The following is a 22,697-nucleotide window of genomic DNA, read 5'->3' on the forward strand; positions in this document are numbered from 1 at the left end:
CAGAACCAGTGGTGGCTGATGCTCAAAAAATTTTTTTTGGGGGGGGGGGGGGGGGCACAAACAAACGGAAACATCAATCGCAGCCACTGTGCCATCAAACGCAGCCACTGTGCCCTTCAATTGCCACTACTGTGCCATCAAACTCAGCCACTGTACCATCAAATGCAGCCACTGTGCCAGCAAACGCAGCCACTATACCCATCAATTGCCATCACTGTACCATTAAACACAGCCACTGTGCCATCCATCGCAGCCACTGTGCCCATCAATTTCCGCCACTGTGCCATCAAATGCTGCCATTGTGCTCCATAAAATGCTCCCACTGTGCCATATCAAATGCTGCCAGTGTGCCCTCCCACCCGCCATCTGCACTTACCCTGTCTTCATGGGCGTTGTCTTCTCCCGTCCTCTCTTCCCGTCCTCTGCTATGATTGGACGCCTGTCGTTTCAGCCAATCAGGTGACGGGTAACAGATCCAAGCACCTGATTGGCAGAGAGGCGGTTTAGTGTTAGGAAAGCGAATATTCATTCACTTTTCTAACACAGCTGAGTGACCTGCGAACATCCAGCATGGCGCTCGCAGGTCCCCTTTCTTTTGACGCGTATTAGAGTCTATGGCTCTAATCAAGTGCTTCAAAAACACCCCCGCTGTTGTAATTCCGACGCCCAGCTCTCGAAAAGGGGTTCGGTGCCTGAATAGGGGGTGGCAGCGGCAGCAATAGATAGATAGATTCATGCATAGCATGAATCTGTTGGTGCTAGAGGGGGTGGTAGGAGAGAGGGGCGGCACAGTGCGCCCTTATGGATGCACTGCTACTTCTCAGGTGGATAAAAAAAAAGTGCAAAATCTTACAGCTTGTTTTCTCCAGAAAGCAGTCACAACCTCAGTAGAAAGGCCTATCCATTGCCAGCACGCTAATGACAGTGGTGGGATGGATTTCTCGTTCTGTGAGGTTGTCATATGACATCATATGTCTGATGACAAGGCTCTTTACCCATGTGATCAGCTGTGTCCAATCACAGCTGATCACATGTAAACACGGAAATTCCGGTTATCGGCTCTCCTCATCTCACACTGACAGCATGTGAGGAGAGGAGAGCCAATCAGCATCATTTCCCCACAGGGGAGACCTGTACAGATAATCAGGGCACTGATTATCAGTGCAGCTCCAACAGTGCCCATCAGTGATGCCAATCTGTGCCCATCAGTGGTGCTAATCAGTGCCCATTAGTGATGCCAGTCAGTGCTGCCTTTCAGTGCCCATCAGTGCCTGCTCATCAGTGCCGCCCATCAGTGGTGTCGATCATTGCCCATAAGTTCCGCCTATTAGTACCCATCAGTGCCACCTATCAGTGCCCATCAAATGAGTATTTGCCCTCAAGCCAGTACTAGAATGATATGTTGGACAGGTTCATGAGTGAAGATGCTTCACTATTCAGACATTGACCAGAAAAGGACCCACTACCAATGATACGGGGTAGACATTATATACAATAGCTCCCCTACTATACACAGCAACAGGTAAGTCTTCCACCATCGACTTCGATTGTGACTCTGAAATGTCATGTGAATGAATCCTGAGAGCTATGAAGGAAGCTGATGATGCATGATAGGAAAGTGTGTCACGTCAGCCCACTGAAATTTGTCTCTACCATGAAAGAGCCTCTTGCTTGTATTAGCCCCCCAAGTTAAGGGTTCCCAGCCCACCTGTGCTTCCATTGCCATGCAGTGCTCTTTCAATGTGCTAAGTGGTTGCTTGGCAATCAAGAACATCACCCACTTAAGAGGAATAGATAAAGTAAGAATTACCTTTAACAACGTTCTTTTTAATCTAACAAACAATCAAGCCCCTTCCTACAAAATCAAGCGCTTGTGGGATATGTGAAAGAATTCAAAACTCCCTGAATGGGTTAATCTTATGACCAATTAGGTCTGAAGCAGCTACCACACACACCTACCAATGGCAAGTTTATGAGATGCAATAAAACAAACCTAAAAGCAGCGCTACATAGCAAAACACAGTCCGATTATTCCAGGTGTCCTATCATACAATAGTGCAACACAGTCCAATTAAAGTGGTTGTAAACCCTTACAAGCCACTTTGACCTACAGGTAAGCCTAGATTAAGGCTTACCTGTAGGTCCAAGAAATATCTCCTAAAACTATATGGTTTAGGAGATATTTTCCCGAAAACAGGCACCGCTGTCTACGGCGCATGCGCCGTAGACAGCGGCGCGCAGGTGCACTGAGCGCGGCATTCTCAACGACAGAGCTGCCGCGCGTGTCGGCTCCCGTGCGCATGCGCGGGAGTGACGTCATCAAGGCTTCGCCGAATGACAGCGGCGGAGCTGCGAGACCCCACCAAGAAGATGGATGCGGCGGACTACAGGGGACAGCTGCGACTTCGCTGGCTCCTGTGTCAGGTAAGTGACACATAATGGACTACTATGCAATGCATAGTAGTCCATTATGCTTTGCCTTTGCAGGGAATGAAAGAGGAAGTAAACTCATCAGGGTTTACTTCCGTCTTTAATCCAGGTGTACTGTCGTACAATAGTGCATGCATATATAAAGTCAAAGATGAGCTGCAAACCTATGCTATATTAGCTCCACAATATCTGTATAGAAAAGTCCAAACGGTGTTTGATTCCCACACTGAGATGGAAAGCTGTCACCAACAATTCCACACATGAAAAAATGGGGGATAAGAGAGACCCCATTTGAATCAAACTCTTACCAGAAATAACTGCATAAAAAGCATAAACACCAGAACTTTACTTTGAACGCTCTCTCTGGGTGAATCACATGCTAATGAGCTCACTCTCAGGGTCTCCGGTATGATATCGGAACTTCCATCTTCACTGGAAGGTGAAGAGTGAAGGCGGAAGTTCCGACATCTTGCAGCTCATCTTTGACTTTGTACATGGATGCACTATTGTATGAGAGTACACCTGGATTAAATTGGCTGTATTACACTCAGGGCTTTTTATCAGCCAGAAGGCGAGGGAACGGAGTTCCGGCACCTCCAGCACTGAATGTATGTAATAGCATGGGGTGTGGGATGTGCTGGAGGGCCTATTGATGTTGGCTTCTGGGGGATCTATTGTCACTGGTGGGAATGTGATTTTGTGTGAGGATCTATTGTTGCTGATGGGGAACATATTGTTGCTGGGGGGGTCTTATGTTTCTGGAAGGAATCTAATGTTGAGGGAGAGGTCTATTTTTACTGTCTACTGGAGGATCTGTTGATGCCGGCTGCTGGGAGGAGATTTGTTGTTGCTGCTGGGGAGGAGGGTCTAATGTTGCTTGGGTGGATATTTTGTTGTGGGTGGTTCACTGTTACTGCACTGAATCCATTGTTGTTGGGGTGGAGTCCATTGTTGCTGGGGTGGAGTCCATTGTTGCTGGGGTGGAGTCCATTGTTGCTGGGGTGGAGTCCATTGTTGCTGGGATTCTATTGTTGCTGGCTGCAGAGGATCTATTTTACTGCTTTTCTTTTTATCATTAACATGTTCCATATAAATGATTTAGTACCACAAAATGATACTTGGTTTTGTATCCTCTATAAGGGGCAGTACTGGTAGGCGGGTAGGGGGTGGAATCAAGGGACGGTGGTCAGAGGTGGGTAGGGGGCAGAGACTAAGGGTGACTCTGATGGGGGGAGTTCCTGCACCTATTCTCAGAGGAAAAAAAAAACCCTGGTTGCACTATTGTATGATAGCACACCTGGAAAAATCGGACTGTGTTTTGCTATGTAGTGCTGCCTTTATTTTTGTTTTATTGTTCTTTTTAATCTGTTATCAAACGATGTTTAAACCTAGTGCTTAGATTAAGATTGAAAAAAATTTTTTCTCTATGGGGTAAAAGTATGTCCTCTATTACAAGCCATACTAAGAAATAAACCTTCAAGATCAAGTTGGGATTTTGTACAGAAGTACCATCTCAATGACTTGAGATAATTATAAGAGGTTATTCTATTTTGATGCAATCTAAATACATAATAAATACTTCACCACTGGAAACTCTCAATGTCAAGTACTTTTCTTTGTACCTCAAGCTTGAAAGCAGTATAATATTTCTAAGACGGGCACACCAGTGTGAAGATAAAGGAAATTATGGCAGGCATGTAAATGATGGAGAAGAGATCACCAAGCTCCCAATCTTTTGTGATGCCATCTGTGGCATGAGCACAGTGAAAGGATTAATTCTGTTTCTTCTGAACAGTGAACAGTCAGAGACAAGTTGCAATGGATTTTCAGAATCATTGGAATATCTCCTACTCCTTGCGCTGATCTTTGATTCTTAATTATGCATCATGGGCCCCCTTGCAAAGTTGTTAAAAGTTTGGGTGCTTCTATAATGTGAAATTAGTTTGCCTTCATAGCAATTGTATAAAAGTTTATAACTGTACGCAAATTTATTTAGCAAATTAATTTAGATATATATAAGCCCTTGTATACACGGTTGGACATTATGAAAACCAAATCCATTGGATTTTGTCCGACGGATTTGGTCCGAAACTGTTGCATACACACGGTCTTACAATGTTGTCGGAAAATCTGATCGTTCAGAACGTGGTGACGTTATTTCATTACGACGGGACTACTTTCAGGCTAGTAGCCAATAGCTTTGGTCTAGGAATTTGATCTGAGCATGCGTGGCACTTTGTCTGATCGGAATTATCCACAAACGATCGGAAAAAGTCCGATTGGATCATGTTGTCGGAAAATTTTATAGCCCTGCTCTAAAACTTTGTTGGAACGGATATTCAGACGGAAACAGTCCAATGGAGCCCACACACGGTCGGATTATCCGACAACGCGGTCCGATCGGACATTTTCCGTTGGAATGTCCGACCGTGTGTACAAGGGCTTATATATCTAATTTAATTTGCTAAATGCTTCTGCTATCTGCATAAATTGCTACGGTGTCTTAAAAAAGTATTCATACCCCTTGAAATGTTCACATGCTTTAATTTAAACTATTTCACTGTAACTTTGGCTGTATAGTTACATAGTTACATAGTTAGTCAGGTTGAAAAAAGACACAAGTCCATCCAGTTCAACCTTAAAAACAAATAAATAAAATAAAAAATAATCGTACAATCCAAATACCCAATTTTATGCCCACAATTGATCCAGAGGAAGGCGAAAAAAAAATATGTCGAAGGTCGTCCTGCTGGAAGGTGATCCTCCGCCACAGTCTCAAGTCTTTTGCATACTCTAATGCCGCGGACACACGACCAGATTTTGACAGCAAAGGTCTGATGGAACAAGTCCGTCGGACAATTCGATTGTGTGGGCTCCATCGGACCTTTGCTTGCCAAAAAATCCGGCAGACTAGAAATAGATCATGTTTTAAATTTTACCCGCCAGAACTCCGCCGGACCGAGAAATCCGTTCGTGTGTATGCTACTGGCTATGAACTTCCTTATTCTAGTCCGGTCGCACGTCATCACGTTCTATCTGACTTTGGTGTGATTGTGTGTGTCCAAATCTGTTCGTTCAGAAAGTCCGCCAGAACTCCACCGAAAGTCCGTCGGGAAGACTGTCGGACCTAGTCCGTTGAAAAGTCCAGTCGTGTGTGTACGTGGCATAACAGGTTTCCTTCTAAAGCCTCATACACACGGTCGGACTTTGTACAAACTTTTCCGTGGACTTTTGTACAAAGGGCGTGGTCCACAAGTTTGTATTGCATACACACGGTCGGACTTTTTGACAACAAACACGAACGTAATGACGTCACAACGTACTGACGCCGCTTCAAAAGAGGACGTTCAATGACTCCAGCGCCACCTTTGGTGAACTTCTGTATTGTAGTCTGATCTTTTGCATTGGTTCTGAGCATGCGTGTTTGTACCTTGTACAAAAGTCCGATGCTTTTGCATACACACGGTCGGACTTTGCTCCATCGGACTTTTGTTGCCAGAAAGTTTGTCCGTTCGCACAGCCAACAAAAGTCCGATGAAAACAGAAAAAGTTTGTCCGATGGAGCGTACACACAGTCGGATGTTGCTCCAAAACAGCTAATTTGCATGTTTGTTGTCAAAAAGTCCGACCGTGTGTACGGGCCTTAAGATTGCTCTGTATTTGGCTCCATCCATCTTCCCATCAACTCTGACCAGCTTCCCTGCTGAAAAAAGAGCTGTTTACAATTCACCTGCAGCATTTTTCATAAAGATTTGGATAGAATTAAATCTTTCACAGAATCCTGCATCTAGTTGGATCCTGAGTGCCACCACCAATCATCTTTTGGGGACACAATAGGAAATCTAATTTTTCATATCCCACAACCCGGCCATTTTGCTGGATCACAATAGAGCAGTCAGGGTTCTGGGTAGTCAGAGATCATGGGGTTTAATGCTTCCAAGACTTGAGGTCATGTGATTGAGCAATTTCTTATTCAGATCAGATTTTGTTTTACTCATACCAATAATGTTTTTGGTACTGCTGTTAATTCATATGAAGTGTGAATTTAAATAATAAACACACTTTAAAGTAGTTCATTCTCAAATGCAGGTTAATCACTAATAGAATTTGAACAATTCTCTTCCCTTATTTCTTTTGCTGATTAGCAAATGCATAATTAATCATGTGTACAGCACTAATGGAAAGTAGAAGGCTGCATTTAGGGGCCCCAGAATCTCCCAGGGTGCCCCCATCACTGCAGTAAGGGACCAACTATTTACTGTCATCTAAAACACTTGAAAAATAAGGTAAAGTATAAAATAGGAATTAAAAACAGTAAAAAGACTGAAAAAAATAATTTCATATTTAAATGTTTAATACAAAACACTATGCCGTTAAATCTACAAAACACTTTTTCATATTTCCTACTAAAGTCATTAAGAAGCAATATCTAACAATGGCCTGTAGGTACTCACTTTACTGCCTGTAATAATATAAAGCAAAAGAATGCCGTTTAATTTTATATCATCTTAAACATATAATGATTAGACATTCCATTGGGATTACTGTGAATTTCACCGGCGTAAACACTGAGACAGCTCTTATATGGCTTGCCTGATGGCTTTGCAGAGAAGCAAAGCAACAAATAGCCCTCAGTAGACCACTAGTAGGGTACTAGTGAACATAGAACAAATGAATGCATTGTGATTGTATTAAATTAAAGGGACAGTCCATCTAGAACTGATATATCAGTTCCGATAGATGCCAGAGAGATAAATATATGTATTATAGGTACTTACATTGTGCTATGATTTGCACAGTGCTTTTACATACCCTGTTTCCCCGAAAATAAGACCTAGCGTGATTGACGGTGATGGCTGCAATATAAGCCCTACCCCCCAAATAAGCCCTACCCTGTTTCCCCCCAAAAAAGCGCTACCCTGTAAATAAGACCTAAAAGGTTATGCTAGGTGTTATTTTCGGGGAAACAGGGTATGTATTGAACATTCACATCAGTCCCTGCCCTCAGAGAGCTTACAATCTAAGTTCCCTAACTCATATACAAGGGCCAATTACCCCACCAGCATATCTTTAGAGGAAAGTCATGCAAGCACAGGGAGAACATGCAAACTCTGTGCAGGTAGTGCCACAGCTGGCATTTGAACCAGCAGCCCTAGGCGCTGCTAGGTGAAGTGCTAACCATTTAGCCACTGTGCTGCCCAACAAGTCACAGGTTGTTCTTGTATCTTTTAGGGATCCTATTAACCACTTAAGGACCGCCGCATGCCAATGTACATCATCACAATGGCATGTACAGGTACAGGCACAAGCACGTATATGTACGTGCTTGCCTTGCAGCGGGTGGGGGGTCCGATCGAACCCCCTCCCGCTGGATGCGGCTCTCCGCTTCGCTTCAGGAGCGATCCGGGATGAGGGATGGCCGTTGGTTTCTGGCCATCCCCTCTCGATCGCTCCTGGCGATTGAGAAGCTTCCTCCCACTGTATATAGTAAACACAGGCAGGGAGGAAGTGATGTCATTCTCCTCGGGGCGGTCTTTTTGACCGGACTACAAGGAGAAGTGAAAGTAAGTGTGCACCAACACTACACTAACATATAGGCACACACAGGCACACAACCCCCCCCCCCCCCCCCCCAATCACCCTCCCGATAGCCCCCCGCCCCCCTCCCAGTCACAGTGTCACTGCATTCAGTGTCAGGTGTGACAGTAAAAATTGTCAGGGCAGTTAGTGTTAGGTCCAGGGTAGCCCCTACCACCCCCCAATAAAGGTTTAACCCCCTGATTGCCCCTAGAGTTAACCCTTTCACCCCCTTTTGCCAGTGTCACTAAGCGATAATTTTTCTGATTGCTGCAATAGTGTCACTAGTGTCGCTAGGTAGCTAGTTATTTTTTTAGGTTCACCGCCAGGTTTTTATTGCGCTAGTTACCCCCGATATACTACCCAATAATGGTTTTAACCCCCTGATTGCCCCTAGTTAACCCTTTCACCAGCGATCACAGTATAAGTGTCACTGGTGACGCTGGTTAGCCAGTTAGTTATTTAGGTTCCCCGTCAGGTTTTTATATAGCGCCAGGGACCCCCATATACTACCTAATAAAAATTTGAACCCCCTGATTGCCCCTAGTTAACACTTTCACCAGTGATCACCGTATAAGTGTTATGGGTGATTCTGGTTAGTTTGCTTTTTATAGCATCAGGGCACCCACCATTTATTAACCAATAAAGGTTTAACCCCCTGATCACCCGGCGGGTGATATCAATTAGGTTTTAGGGTCAGGGTCTGCGTCGCCCCAGACAGCGCTAGGTTAGTGCCAGTACCGCTAACACCCCCGCGCAAAGCATACACCTCCCGTAGTGGTATAGTATCTGAACAGATCAATATCTGATCTGATCAGATCTATACTAGCGTCCCCAGCAGTTTAGGGTTCCAAAAAAACGCATTGTTAGCAGGATCAGCCCAGATACCTGCTGGCACCTGCGTTTTTGCCCCTCCGCCCAGCCCACCCAAGTGCAGTATCGATCGATCACTGTCACTTACAAAACACTAAGCACATAACTGCAGCGATCGCAGAGTCAGGCCTGATCCCTGCGATCGCTAACAGTTTTTTTTGGTAGCGTTTTATATTTAAATCCGGAAGGCAGTGCTTGGTTTTTGGGGTCCCGTACGTGGCTAGGCTCCCAAAAAGTCCCCCACATGTGGTATCCCCGTACTCGGGAGAAGCAGCTGAATTTATTTTGGGGTGTAATTTCACTTATGCCCATAGCATGTGTGAGCAATAAAAAAAATTTTTTGTCATTATTCAATCACTTGGGACAAAAAAAAAATATTCAATGGGCTCAACATGCCCCTCAGCAATTTCCTTGGGGTGTCTACTTTCCAAAATGGGGTCATTTGGGGGGGGGGGGGTTTGTACTGCCCTGCCATATTAGCACCTCAAGAAATGAGATAGGCAGTCGTAAATTAAAAGCTGTGTAAATTCCAGAAAATGTACTCTAGTTTGTAGACGCTATAACTTTTGCGCAAACCAATAAATATATGCTTATTGACATTATTTTTCACTAAAGACATGTGGCTGAATAAATTTTGCCCTAAATGTATGACTAAAATTGAGTTTATTCGATTTTTCTTATAACAAAAAGTAGAAAATATCTTTTTTTCTCAAAATTTTCGGTCTTTTTCCATTTATATCGCAAAAAATAAAAATCACAGAGGCAATCAAATACCATCAAAAGAAAGCTCTATTTGTAGGAAGAAAAGGACGCAAATTTCGTTTGAGTACAACATTGCATGACCGCGCAATTACCAGTTAAAGCAGTGCAGTGCGAAATTGTAAAAAGACCTCTGGCTGAAAATTAAGCCGGGGCTGAAGTGGTTAATAAGAGTTGCACAGCTGCTGTGACCATCATTAGGGGAGCTTGCTCTCCTTGTTATTTTATGTATAGAAAATGAGACCAAAAAATGGTTGAGAATACCCAAAAATCTCAGACTGACAGGAATAGAGTGAGAAATTATGGTTCTTGAGGTTTTGCTGTTGAGTCACAGACAAGAAGCAAGAGGCTTATTCAGTCTACCAGGCTCTACCTATACCGATATAGCACCTCCTTGATCCATGGAGATATATAAAGGACAACCAGTGGCAGGGTGGGCTGGCGTGCCCCAGAGCTAAGTCCTCGCTAGTGATAGGGGATTGAGAAACATTGGTTACCAGTAAGTTTAAGGTTTTCAACGTTTTGTTTTTTTTTGCGTCCGCAACTCACAGGGAGAGAGGGTGAAATTGGTTGCAAAGGCTTAAGGTTTTTTAACTTCATGCATTCTAGCAGCACTTTCAGCCCCATCACGATCCAGCGTCTCTGCCATTGGCTATCTCTGCTGTCAATTACACTATACAACACTACAGTATACTCACACTGCACTCATACTACACTGACACTACACTGTACTCACACTACACTGTACTCACAATATACTCTCACTATACTCAGACTACACTAACACTACACTGTACTCACAATATACTCAGACTACACTAACACTACACTGTACTCACAATATACTCTCACTATACTCAGACTACACTAACACTACACTGACACGTCACACTCAGAGTCACAATAATACACTAACTCATTAGTAGCAAACATAGCCCTATCTATCTCCACTCCAACAACATACTGCAAAAGGTTCCTGTGGGAAGGAACCTTTTATAGTGTGAGGTGGGACTACGAGCACTGAGCCATGATTGGGCAAAGTCATCCTGACTTTGTCCAATCATAGCTCTGTCTGTGTTTTGTGCACAGATTGGGCAAAGCCTTGCATCTGACCAGCCATGAGGTGAATTGTTTCATCCAAATAGGGCCTTAGAATGCACGGTGTGGGACAAATATCCCGCCGAGCGTCCCACAAATTTGCGTGCTCCCCGAACAGGTGATGTTCGAGCCAAACTTTTGCTCAGCTTGAACTGTTCCCCCAACTCTAATCATAGTCTTTGTTCAAACCATAAATATGTAAGGTATTTAGTTGATTGATCTACCAGACTATATACTGTATATATTTAAAAAAATAATTACTCACTGGTGACACGATTTTCAGAAGTCATAGGACAGCCTATGAGAAATTGCCCATCGAGTGTTTGATCTATAGTAGGTCCCAAACTTTTCCATATGAGGGTCACTTTGTATATTTTACAAATATTCACAATGTGAAAAAAAAAAAAATTGACGTTTTATACATGAATAAAAAAATTGTAAATTAATGACTTCTCATCTGATATCTCCCCTTGAAATCAGAAGCCTCCCGATCACAGAGTCCCCCTTCCCCATTAGAAGCCCCCCAACATCAAATTAGAAGTTCTTCCATCGCATCAGAGCCCCCCTTCACATCAGAGCCCCCCTTTCACATCAGAAGCCCACCCTATCACATCTGAAGTCCCTGTCTTTACATAGGAGTCCCCCCCTTACATTAGAAGTCCTCAATTCACACCAGAGCCCCCTTACATCACATCCCTTACATCAGAGTCCCCATCTGAGTCCCCCTTACAGCAGGGTCCCCATCAGAAAAGGAGACCAACTGACCTCCCTTCACATCAGAGTCCCCCTTACATTGGTGTCTCTGTTACAGTCCCCCTTACATCAAGGTCCATATTAGAGCCCCTCCTTTACATCAGAGTTTCACTTTCACATTATAAGCCCCCCATCAGATCTAAAGTCCCCTTTCACATTTGATATTCCCCATCATGCTAGAGCCCCCCTCTCGCCATCATAGTCCCCCTTTTACAACAGAAGTCTCCCCTTCACATTAGAACCCCCCCCCCCCCCTTCATATCAGAGCCTCCCTTCATATCAGAAGCCTGTCAATCACATCTGAAGTTCCCCCATAACTTCTGACATCCCCATTTAACAACAAAAGTCCCCTCTTCACACCGCAGCCCCCCTTAACACCAGAGCCCCCCTTACATCAGGGTCCCCATTACAGTCCCCCCTTACATTAAGGTCTCAGTTTCTGCACAGTCTCAGGATAAGCCACTAACCCAAGCTACAAGGAAGATAAAACCTCGTAGTGGGCCAGAAGTGGCCCACAGGCCATCATTTCGGAGACCTGTGATCTAGAACTACTATATAAATTCCCTTAAACACAATAACATGTCTAGCTTTGCATATTTTTATTCAGTTTACAATCTACAGGGATACCCAGGTCCTTCTCCCTCAGTGATAAGCTCAGTTTGCTCCTCCAGATTGTATGTCACATGCATATACCTATACAGTATACTGCAAAACAGGCAGCAGTAGTCTACCAATCATACTTCGTAACATTGCATGATATGTATGCAGTTGCAGCATGTGATGTGTACAAAGCACAAGTCAGCCACTGTGCCCAACAATCTCACACAGTAATATAGTCTGACACGTACACACAATACGGGCAGATTTCATGTGGCAGTTGTGTCACTCCTCTCTTACACACTTAATTCTTTCATACCATACACTAACACACCGTAACATGCATACACAGCTAGTGAGCATTGGAAACAGCAGTGCAGCCAGGAAGCTTTAATTTTCACACTACTTGCCGTAATATTAAGTAGTGGTAATGAAAGCAACAAACGATTCATTTTAAAGGGAAACTCTAAACGCTGTGTCTCCATTTTTTTTTTTTTTTTTTAAGTTCATACATTTCTTAAAACCCAAGAACCCAAGTCAAGGTAATACCCCAACATTAGCGGATCACACACCTCCCCCCTAGAGTCCTATTTATTGTATCTTATGGTGTTCTTCTATACACTAAAACCTGTAAATTGCACATATCTACAACCTGTAAATTGCACATTTAAATTGCACATATCTACAACATGCAAATCGCACATATCTACAACCTATAAACTGCACATATCTACAACATGCAAATTGCACATATCTACAACCTGTAAACTGCACATATCTACAACCTGTAAATTGCACATATCTACAACATGCAAACTACACATATCTACAACCTGTAAATTGCACATATCTACAACATGCAAATCGCACATATCTACAACCTGTAAATTGCACATATCTACAACCTATAAATCGCACATATCTACAACATACAAATCGCACATATCTACAACATACAAATCGCACATATCTACAACTTGCAAATCGCACATATCTACAACCTGTGAATAACACATATCTGCATTTTGTAAACCGCATTCTGTAAATTGCACATATCTACAACCTGTAAATTGCACATATCTATGACCTGTAAATTGCACATATCTACAACCTGTAAACTGCACATATCTACAACATGCAAATTGCACATATCTACAACATGCAAATCGCACATATCTACAACATGCAAATTGCACAGATCTACAACCTATAAATCGCACAATTCTACAACCTGCAAATAGCACATATCTGCATTCTGTAAATCACACATATCTAACATGCAAATCGCACATATCTACAACCTGCAAATCTTGTTTGAGGGGCAGGTATGGTGGTTAATGCTGCCGACCACGCATTAACCCCCATACCTGCCCCCCAAACAAGATTTAAATAAAGGGTTAATATCGGTGTTCGGCAGCCCCTTACCTGATCCAGTCTCAGGCGGGCAGGAGAGAGAAGTGCCGTGCCAACGTCACTTACTTGAGTGACGTCGGAAGCACCGCCCACCGCTCACTCAAGTGCAAGTCTATGCACTTGCTCGGCCATTGCATAGATTGCGATTTGTGATTGCATAGACGTGGCGCTTCCTATATTGCACTGCACTCGGCGCCAGTGCACATAGGGAGGGAAATGTAAACAAAAGAAAAAAATAATTTCTTAAAGGGACATGTTTTAAAAAAAATGTTTTTACTTTTTTTTTTACTACATAGGAGGGGGGGGGGGGGGGGCGCCCTGGCACCTCTTATGGACAGGCCTCCACTGAATCTAACTAAAGCCTCATACACACAATAGGACTTTGTACAAACTTTCCCTTGGATTTTTGTACAAAGGGCGTCGGCCCTGGACTTGTATTGCATACACACAGCAGGACTTTTTCAGCCAACTTTCACCAAATCATGCGATTTTTCTGCTCTTTACCGCCACCTTTGGTCAACTTCTGTATTGTTGTCTGATTTTTTGCATTGGTTCTGAGCATGCCTGTTTGTACTTTGTACAAAAGTCCTATGGCTCTCTGTACACACAGAGTTTGTCTGATGAAGCATACACACAGTCGGATGTTGCTCCAAAACAGCTAATTTTCATGTTTGTTGTCAAAAAGTCTGATCATGTGTATGGGCCTTAACAACAGGAAGTCTAAAGGCCCGTACACACGATCAGACTTTTTGACAACAAACATGCAAATTAGCTGTTTTGGAGCAACATCCGACCGTGTGTACGCTCCATCGGACAGACTTTTTTGGTTTTCATCTGACTTTTGTTGGCTGTGCGAACGGACAAACTTTCTGGCAACAAAAGTCCGATGGAGCAAAGTCTGATCGTGTGTACAGAAAACCATAGGACTTTTGTACAAAGTACAAACAGGCATGCTCAGAACCAATGCAAAAGATCAGACAACAATACAGAAGTTGACCAAAGGTGGCGGTAAAGAGCAGAAAACCCACATGATTTGGTGAAAGTTGGCTGAAAAAGTCCTGCTGTGTGTATGCAATACAAGTTCAGGGCCGACGCCCTTTGTACAAAAATCCAAGGGAAAGTTTGTACAAAGTCCTATCGTGTGTATGAGGCTTAACAGGGCCTTCTCCAACCGAAGGTGACTGAAGATATAGATTTATCAGTCCCTTTCTTTGCAGCCTTAGCTGCACAGATGAATGAATAGGAAGCGCCCTGAGGCTTCCTGTTCATTCACAAACTGAAGCATAACAAACACAGTTTACAGCCAGAGGTAGCCCCAAAGCACATACCCCCCCATGTTGAAGGCATGTGGCCTGGCCTCGCAATGGCAGGGCGGCATTAAAGATTGGACATACCTGTACGCCAATATGCCTGCTCGTGCCATTCTGCCGAATTACATCGGCGTGCGCCGGTCGGGAACTGGTTAAAGGAGAATCAAAAAAAGGTTATTTAAATCCACAAGGGATTTTTTTTTACCACTACTATTCCTTTATATTGGCTTTTAAAATTTACAAATGCAGACATTTGTAATTTGGATGAAAGGTTTAGCGCTGGGAAACGCTTTTTGAAAGATAAAAAGTGCATTTTATATACATCTATATAGATCAGACCAAAATGAGGGACAAATGAGGAGGACAGAGGGACATTGCTCCAAATCAGGGACAGTCCCTCGAAATCAGGGACAGTTGGGAACTATGAGAATGGGGAATTGCCTTGTTTACATAGGCAGTTTCCTGTTCTGTCTCTGTACACTGCTAACGTGGTGCTCGGCATGCGCGCGCCCCGCTGTCTCCTGTGCAAAGCCCAACCTACACCTTCGGCGGTTTACGTAAGAAAGTTGACCTGCCGCAGTATAAATGGCGGCTGGTCGGCAAGCGGTTCATGAGTGTTGCTTCTTTCTTCATAATCAGCACATGTGAACGAGCCCGTAAATAGGTTTTTAACCTAGTTCATAAACATATCACTTAACTAGTAAGTAATTATAAGGTTAATACAGCGACAACTAAATGCCCCCCACTTTTCTGATAAACTAAGCTATGATATCCATCCACGGCTCCATTGGACAGCATTGAACAGCTGTTCCAGCCTTCCTCCCCCACATACACGTAATGCTTCTCCTTCATATGAAGACACCACACCGGTACAGACAGCAGCGGCTGCCTCCTCCTTTTTTGGGATTACAGTAAATCCTAGGATTACCACAGTTGATCAGCGTGTATATGCAGACATGCAGATAATAAAGAGCTTTATAACACCTACAGTGCTAATGTTATTTCCAGACACCTTGATCTGCAGAGCATCTCGCTTTATCTGCTCTTCAAAATTCTGCACAGCTTGCGTCTTCCTCACGATGGGTGGAACAATTTTCAGACCCTGCAAGAGAAAGACTGTAATTACTGAGAAAGTAAGTAAAATGTAACTCCATCTTTATTATCATTCTAATACAATAAAACAATTCCAAAAATGTAAAAGGGGCTCAGTGCCCACCAAAGCAGAAAGTTGCCGTTAAAGCCGCCCAACTTGGTTATCCCTTCATAGCAGGAATCAGCAACCTTTTTCCATTGAAGGGTCGGATTCAATGTATGTAAATGCGTGGAGGGCCGCATTCACCTGCTAATAAATGAAGATAATAATAATCCTAACACAGTAATAATAACAGTACAGGTTTACCTCACTTTAAGGTGCTTCACTAATACAAAGCCAGTTCATCCTGAGGGAGCATGTTGGCCCGCAGATTTGGATTTTACTGCCCCCTTCTCTATCCTGGCACCTAACGGTGGATGATGCCAGCCCTGCCAGCCAGCATGGTCTGGAGATGGAGTTCCTGTGCCTATGGGAGATGGGGTCCCGTCACTAGGGGAGAAGGTATCCCTGTCCCCAGGTGAAAGAGGTCCCTCTCACCAGGTAGGATGGGGTCCCTGTCCCCAGGGGAGAGGGGGTCCCTACCCAAAGGGAAGAAGAGGTCCCTGTCTCCAAGGGAGATGGGGTCCTTGTCCCTAGCGGAGAGGGGGTCCCTGTCCAAAGGGGAGAAGAGGTCCCTGTCCCCAGTGGAGATGGGGCTCCGAATCCCCAGGTGAGAAGAAGTCCCTTTCCCCAAGGCCGATGGGATCCCTGTCCCCAGGTGAGAAGGGGCCCCTGTCCTAAAGTGGGAAGGGGCCCCTGTCCCCAGGGGAGATAGGGTCCCTCTCCCCTGGTGAGAAGGGGGTCCCTGTCCCCAGGGGAGATGGGGTCTCTGTCCTCAGGGGAGATGGGGTCCTTGTCCCCAGGTGGAAAGGGGTCCCTGTCCCCAGGTGGAAAGGGGTCCCTGTCCCCAGGGGAGAGGGGGTCCCTACCAAAAGGGGAGAAGAGGTCCCTGACCAAAGGGAAGAAGAAGTCCCTGTCCCCAGGGGAGATGGGGTCCTTGTCCCCAGTGGAGAGGGGGTCTCTGTCCACAGGGGAGATGGGGTCCCTGTCCCCAGGTGAAAGAGGACCCTGTCCCCAGGGGAGATGGGGTCCCTGTCCCCAGGGGAGAGGGGGTCCCTGTCCAAAGGGAAGAAGAAGTCCCTGTCCCCAGGGGAGATGGGGTCCTTGTCCCCAGTGGAGAGGGGGTCCCTGTCCACAGGAGAGAGGGGGTCTCTGTCCAAAGGGGAGAAGAGGTCCCTGTCCCCAGAGGAGATGGGGTCCCTGTCCAAAGGGGAGAAGAGGTCCCTGTCCCCTGGGGAGAAGGGGTCCCTGTCCCCAGGTGAAAGAGGTCCCTTTCCCTAGGAGTGATGGGATCTCTGTCCCCAAGGGAGAAGGGGTCCCTGTCCCCAGGGGAGATGGGGTCCTTGTCCCCAGGGGAGATGGGGTTCCTGTCCAAAGGGGAAAATAGGTCCCTGTCCCCAGTGGAGATGGGGTCCGGATCCCCAGGTGAGAAGAAGTCCCTTTCCCCAAGGCTGATGGGATCCCTGTCCCCAGGTGAGAAGGGGTCCCTGTCCTAAAGTGGGAAAGGGCCCCTGTCCCCAGGGGAGATGGGGTCCCTCTCCCCAGGTGAGAAGGGGTCCCTGTCCCCAGGGTAGATGGGGTCTCTGTCCCCAGGGGAGATGGGGTCCTTGTCCCCAGCGGAGATGGGGTCCTTGTCCCCAGGTGGGAAGGGTTCCCTGTCCCCAGGTGAGAAGGGTCCCTGCCCCCAGGGGAGATGGTCCTTGTCCCCAGGTGAGAAGGGTTCCCTGTCCCCAGGGGAGATGGGGTCTTTGTCCCCAGGTGAAAAGGGTTCCCTGTCCCCAGGGGAGATGGGGTCCTTGTCCCCAGGGGAGAGGGGTCCCTGTCCACAGGGGAGAAGGGGTCCCTGTCCACAGGGGAGAAGGGGTCCCTGTCCCCAGGTGAAAGAGGCCCCTGTCCCCAGGGGAGAGTGGGTCTCTGTCCAAAGGGGAGAAGAGGTCCCTGTCCAAAGGGGAGAAGAAGTCCCTGTCTCCAGGGGAGAGGGAGTCCCTGTCCACAGGGGAGAAGGGGTCCCTCGTCCCCAGGTGAAAGAGGTCCCTTTCCCTAGGGGTGATGGGATCCCTGTCCCCAAGGGAGAAGGGGTCCCTGTCCCCAGGGGAGATGGGGTCCCTGTCCCCAGGGGAGATGGGGTTCCGAATCCCCAGGTGAGAACAAGTCCCTTTCCCCAAGGCCGATGGGATCCCTGTCCCCAGGTGAGAAGGGGCCCCTGTCCTAAAGTGGGAAGGGGCCCCTGTCCCCAGGGGAGATAGGGTCCTTCTCCCCTGGTGAGGAGGGGGTCCCTGTCCCCAGGGGAGATGGGGTCTCTGTCCTCAGGGGAGATGGGGTCCTTGTCCCCAGGGGAGATGGGGTCCTTGTCCCCAGGGGAGATGGGGTCCTTGTCCCCAGGTGGAAAGGGTTCTCTGTCCCCAGGTGGGAAGGGGTCCCTGTCCCCAGGGGAGAGGGGGTCCCTGTCCCCAGGGGAGAGGGGGTCCCTACCAAAAGGGGAGAAGAGGTCCCTGTCCAAAGGGAAGAAGAAGTCCCTGTCCCCAGGAGAGATGGGGTCCTTGTCCCCAGGTGAAAGAAGACCCTGTCCCCAGGGGAGATGGGGTCCCTGTCCCCAGGGGAGAGGGGGTCCCTGTCCAAAGGGAAGAAGTCCCTGTCCCCAGGGGAGATGGGGTCCTTGTCCCCAGTGGAGAGGGGGTCCCTGTCCACAGGGGAGAGGGGGTCTCTGTCCCCAGGGGAGAGGGGGTCTCTGTCCAAAGGGGAGAAGAGGTCCCTGTCCCCAGAGGAGATGGGGTCCCTGTCCAAAGGGGAGAAGAGGTCCCTGTCCCCTGGGGAGAAGGGGTCCCTGTCCCCAGGTGAAAGAGGTCCCTTTCCCTAGGAGTGATGAGATCTCTGTCCCCAAGGGAGAAGGGGTCCCTGTCCCCAGGGGAGATGGGGTCCTTGTCCCCAGGGGAGATGGGGTTCCTGTCCAAAGGGGAAAATAGGTCCCTGTCCCCAGTGGAGATGGGGTCCGGATCCCCAGGTGAGAAGAAGTCCCTTTCAACAAAGGCTGATGGGATCCCTGTCCTCAGGTGAGAAGGGGTCCCTGTCCTAACGTGGGAAAGGGCCCCTGTCCCCAGGGGAGATGGGGTCCCTCTCCCCAGGTGAGAAGGGGTCCCTCTCCCCAGGTGAGAAGGGGTCCCTGTCCCCAGGGTAGATGGGGTCTCTGTCCCCAGGGGAGATGGGGTCCTTGTCCCCAGGGGAAATGGAGTCCTTGTCCTAAAGTGGGAAGGGGCCCCTGTCCCCAGGGGAGATGGGGTCCCTCTCCCCAGGTGAGAAGGGGTCCCTGTCCCCAGGGGAGATGGGGTCTCTGTCCCCATGGGAGATGGGGTCCTTGTCCCCAGCGGAGATGGGGTCCTTGTCCCCAGGTGGGAAGGGTTCCCTGTCCCCAGGTGAGAAGGGTCCCTGCCCCCAGGGGAGATGGTCCTTGTCCCCAGGTGAGAAGGGTTCCCTGTCCCCAGGGGAGATGGGTTCTTTGTCCCCAGGTGAAAAGGGTTCCTTGTCCCCAGGGGAGATGGGGTCCTTGTCCCCAGGGGAGATGGGGTTTCTGTCCAAAGGGGAGAAGAGGTCCTTGTCCCCAGTGGAGATGGGGTCCGGATCCCCAGGTGAGAAGAAGTCCCTTTCCCCCAAGGCTGACGGGGTCCCTGTCCTAAAGTGGGAAGGGGCCCCTGTCCTAAAGTGGGAAGGGGCCCCTCTCCCCAGGGGAGATGGGGTCCCTCTCCCCAGGTGAGAAGGGGTCCCTATCCCCAGGGGAGAGGGGGTCCCTACCCAAAGGGGAGAAGAGGTCCCTGTCCAAAGGGAAGAAGAAGTCCCTGTCTCCAGGGGAGATGGGGTCCTTGTCCCTAGGGGAGAAGGGGTCCCTGTCCCCAGATGAAAGAGGTCCCTGAGATGGGGTCCCTGTTACCAGGGGAGAGGGGGTCTCTGTCCAAAGGGGAGAAGAGGTCCATGTCCCCAGAGGAGATGTGGTCCCTGTCCAAAGGGGAGAAGAGGTCCCTGTCCCCAGGTGAAAGAGGTCCCTTTCCCTAGGGCTGATGGGATCCCTGTCCCCAGGTGAGAAGGGGTCCCTATCCTAAAGTGGAAAGGGGCCCCTGTCCCCAGGAGAGATGTGGTCCCTCTCCCCAGGTGAGAAGGGGTCCCTGTCCCCAGGGGAGATGGGGTCTCTGTCCCCAGGTGAGAAGGGGTCCCTATCCTAAAGTGGGAAGGGGCCCCTATCCCCAGGGGAGATGGGGTCCCTCTCCCCAGGTGAGAAGGGGTCCCTGTCCCCAGGGGAGATGGGGTCCGTCTCCCCAAGTGAGAAGGGGGTCCCTGTCCCCAGGGGAGATGGGGTCCTTGTCCCCAGGTGAGAAGGGTCCCTGCCCCCAGGGGAGATGGTCCTTGTCCCCAGGTGAGAAGTGTTCCCTGACCCCAGGGGAGATGGGCTCCTTGTCCCCAGGTAAGAAGGGGTCCCTGTCTCCAGAGCCCCCCCTGTACCCCTGAAGAAATGTGTCCTTTGTCCCCCATCACATCACTCCCATAGTGTCCTTTGCCCCCCTCACCCCATAGCAAGTTTCCTGTGCCCCCAAATCACTGTCCCCTGCACCCAACCCCCCCATACACACACACACTGTGTAGGGAGAACTCTCCGACCTTACACAGGTGTACAGCAGAGCAGAAATCGGCATCACAGGTCTGGATGGGGGCGAGAACTGCTAAAGTTAACTTTTCACATTAACAGGCTGGTGGATTGGTTGCTAGGATCGCCTGGCAACCAATCACCTGCTGCTCATGAATTAATCATGGACATTTAGCAGTGGCGGGCTAGGTGCTGTCCGCCTGCCCCTGCTTTATAGGCTTTTAGCACTCATGGTATGGTTTGTGATTGATTTTTTATTGGAAATGCCTAAAGTCAACTTTTTTTTCCAATGGAAAATATTTATTAATACATTCACACTCCAGTGCTCTGTGCTGGCATAGCCGAGTAACAGCCACACCCCTCATCAATCACAAGTGTCCTTACACAGGCTTGCATTGCAGAGGAAGAAAGGCGGCATATCAGGCCGGGTCTGCTACTGAGTGCTGATTGATGAGAGCCCTGGGATTAATTCTGAAGCCTGCTGGAATGCATAGCCATATTTAGACACCATGCACAACTGTTATAATAGCAAAATGGAAATATTAGGACCATGTCTATCTATATTTATTGCTGTGAATTTATTTGAGCTTTAAAAGAGAAAGCTTCACTACTGTTACTTCGCTGGAACAAGTATGAAAATCTGGTGACCTGGCACATCTCTGACTGGACACTTGTCCAATGTCAGGGACTCACTAAGAATTGATGAAAGTGACAGTTGCACAGCTTGTACCTTCAAAGACATGTCAGTAATGGCAGTTTCTTGTTCCAACAGGTTACCATTAGGCTTTATCTTGCTTCCTGTATGCCTTATTTTTTACCCCCAAACCCCCCCCCCCCCCACCTCCACTGCATGGGTTAAATGCTAGTTTTTCGTCTAGGGGTAGAGGAATAAGGTGTATCACTTACCTTATTCCTTGTTCTAGGAGGGTCTTTTACATGCTGTGGCCAGACCCCAGGAGCTTTTCTCCTTAGCTTCTGTAGGGTACTCCAGCCATGGTCGCACTCCTGCATCCTCTACATACAATACAGGAGTAATGCCCTGTACACACGGTTGGATATTCTGACCACAAAATCCGTCTGATTTTTTCCGACAGATTTTGGCCGAAACTTGTGTTGGGTACACACGGTCGGACAAAGTTGTCGGAAAATCCGATAGTTCGGAACGAGTTGACGTAATTCATGTACGACAGGACTATAAAGAGGCTAGTAGCCAATAGCTTTCGGCTCGCAATTTATTCTGAGCATGCGTGGCACTTTGTCCGTCGGAATTCTCTACACACAATCGGATCCAGCTCTCAAACTTTTTCCTTCGGAAAAGTCCGATAGAAGTCCGATAGATTTTCCGACAACATAATCCGATCTGACTTTTTCCGTCAGAATTTTCGACCGTGTGTACAGGGCATAATAGCCTTGCATTGTACATGATGTCATCAAGGGACCGCTCACAGACCAGAGTGTCGGAGGGAGAAAAGGACAGCACTGGAGCAAATGTGAGTAATGCCCTGTACACACGGATCGAAATTCCGACGGAAAAGGTCCGATTGGATTATGTTGTCGGACTTTATGGGACTTTGAAAAATTTGAGAGCTGGATCTAAAATTTTCCGACAAAAAAAAAATCACTTTTTCCGGTCGTTTGTGGAGAATTCCGACGGACAAAGTGCCACGCATGCTCAGATTAAATTATGAGACGAAAGCTATTGGCTGCTGGCTTCTAAGTAGTCCCGTCGTACGAAACGAACGTCACCGCATTCCGAAGGATCCTATTTTTCGACAACTTTGTCCAGAAAGCCCGGAGCAGAACTCGACAGAGTAGGCGCAGGGCGGCATGACCAGGGTTAACAGGGACTGAGAGGGCGGTACAGGGTTCGTTCTGGGAGGGGAGGAGCAGAAGTATAGTTTAGAGGGGGTGGCTCCTCCCCTCCTCAGTCTGCAGAGTAGGAGCGAGCTGAGTTGAGCTATGGCGGCGGTGGAAGATCTTTTTGCCCGGCTGAAGGCTGAATCGGCGTCCAGGGGCCCTGGATGGCTGGAGGCACGGCTAGCAGCGGCGCTGGGTGAGTCGACCC

The 22,697-nt window shown here is 47.6% G+C and overlaps 1 pseudogene; it reads right to left on the reverse strand.

The window, feature by feature from the left end:
- The window catches only part of LOC143934786 (uncharacterized), a 114,368-nt pseudogene extending 91,985 nt beyond the window's left edge, over positions 1-22,383 (reverse strand).
- Positions 22,384-22,697: the final 314 nt, after the last annotated feature.

Source organism: Lithobates pipiens, unplaced genomic scaffold, assembly GCF_037356315.1.
Source record: "Lithobates pipiens isolate NorthernLeopardFrog02 unplaced genomic scaffold, aLitPip1_a1.2 Scaffold_28, whole genome shotgun sequence".
Taxonomy (NCBI): Eukaryota; Metazoa; Chordata; class Amphibia; order Anura; family Ranidae; genus Lithobates; species Lithobates pipiens.